The following is a 2163-nucleotide window of genomic DNA, read 5'->3' as shown; positions in this document are numbered from 1 at the left end:
CAACATTAACTCAGCTCTTCTTTTATAACCATAAATATAAAATATATTTTACTCATTTTTTTTGGTTTTGACATATTCTTATTTTTAATAGACATTGCTAAGTTAAGTTTGTTAATAATATAATAATTTTTCATGAAACGTTCATAGGAGAAATTGGCTAATAATTTTAAACAGTCCTTGTCCCATTTTGGTATAAAAGTGTTAATAGTATCATAAAATGGTCATGTGTTTATAACAGAGGACTCATCATTTGCTTGAAGGTTTGATAAATTTTGCCATTAACATGACCTGAAACAGTAAGTTTGTGTGGACAAATTTCTACTGTTTCTGCTATTCAAATGAATATTGATTACTCAGATTTAATATTTCTTCTTGAGCCAAAATTACTATTTTGTTTTTGTTTAAAAAAAACTGTATGATTCATTTAAGCTTTATTTTGCCATGCATTTTCATCTTAGTGTTGTTTTATGATATTTAAAAGCTTGTTTTATCCTGCACTGTTTGCATTTTGTCTTTTCTAATAATGCACTTACGTGTGCATTTGTATTCTCAGTTTTGTTTGTGATGAGTTTGTCAGACATTTGTTCATTTTATTCATCTTTTTTCAGAATGAGATATTTATTAAATATATGACTTTTATTAAATTCATTCTTATTTTTATATTTTACTTTCTTTTACTGTATTTAGTTTTTAATCTCTAGTTCTGGTTTATATTTCTGGTAGCTTTTTAAAAAATAATGTAAATAATATATGTGTATATAATTATCTTTAAGAAGTCCTTTGGGTGTATCTTATAATTTTTAATACCTAGCATTTGTTATTCATATCAAAATTTAGCAATGTATTTTATAATTGTGTTATAATATTATTTCTTTTTCATCTATAAATTAGGTAGATGTTAGTTTATTTCTGAGTGGAATGTCTTATTTCTTGAAGGAATAAGACATTTTAAAATCAAATTCACTGCACTATTGTCATAGAATGTGGCATATTCGATCTTGATTATTTGGAATATATTTACTACTTCCTTCAAGGATTATTATGCTATTATTTCTTGCAAAAGTTTTATATATTTTTGAAAAGAATATGCACTAATTTGGGGAATAATGTTACTCTGTATGTCTGTTACATCAGTTTTAATGCTAGCATTATGAATGTTTACTATATCTTGTATCTTTTAAGTTGCCTGGTCTTTCTATTTTTGAGAAAAGCATATCAGAAGATTTATTTACTCAGTCATTCTTCAATATATTTAGTTACTATTCACTGAGCAACTTCAGTGTGTCATAAGGAGGATATTGGTAGAAAACCTATTCTTTCAATTGCTCATGCCCGGAAAGCTTGAAATCTTTTGTAGTACACATGTACAATCTATCAGAAAATGCCAAAATTCTTATGATGACCTACCAAGGCTATACCTGTCTGGAATGCAGAACTATTGCAGAGTTTGGAGTAGACAAACACAATGAACTGACTTTTATTTGAAAAGATAAGTCTCAGCTTTCATGGAAATCATTTAGAAGGCTGTTGCAGTCATTCAGATGAGAGATGATGGTGGCTTGATTCCAGGTAATAGTAGGAGAATGTTGAGAAATGACTGTACTCTGTGTATATGTTGAAGTAGTGCTAATAGTGTTTTCAGTTAGATTAGATATGTGCGTCAATGGTATCTCCATTTTTTTGTGTCTAGGCAACTGGAAGGGTGGATTTGCCCCAAATTATATTCTATAATTGTGTATTTTAAAACATTTTCTCTTAATATAGTTAATTGCTTTATATATTTAGACTATTTTGTTAGACTTACTTTGGTTCAAGCCTACAATATCTTTCCCTTGAATTCTTTCCTTTACCCTAAAAAAATCACCCTCTTTGTTTGTTCTTAGTCATTCTGCTTTACCAGTATGTCTCATATTCCTTTGGCCATTCTTGCACTTTTTTGTTGGCTCATAAAATACTGTAAATTTTAAAATGTATTGACTGCATGTACAAGACATAAAAATTAAAAATTGCAAATTGTTAGTACTTCTCTTTTTCACCCCTAACTTCAACCACACAGTTTCTTCTCCAGGGGTAGCCAGTGTTGTCAGTTTCCTATCCAGCATTCTAGGATAGTCTATGGGTATATAAGTACACATATGCAAACAAATACACGTTAACTTTTTA

The sequence above is a fragment of the Hylobates moloch genome, unplaced genomic scaffold, assembly GCF_009828535.3.
Source record: "Hylobates moloch isolate HMO894 unplaced genomic scaffold, HMol_V3 SCAFFOLD_30, whole genome shotgun sequence".
Taxonomy (NCBI): domain Eukaryota; kingdom Metazoa; phylum Chordata; class Mammalia; order Primates; family Hylobatidae; genus Hylobates; species Hylobates moloch.
This window is presented reverse-complemented; position numbering follows the sequence as displayed.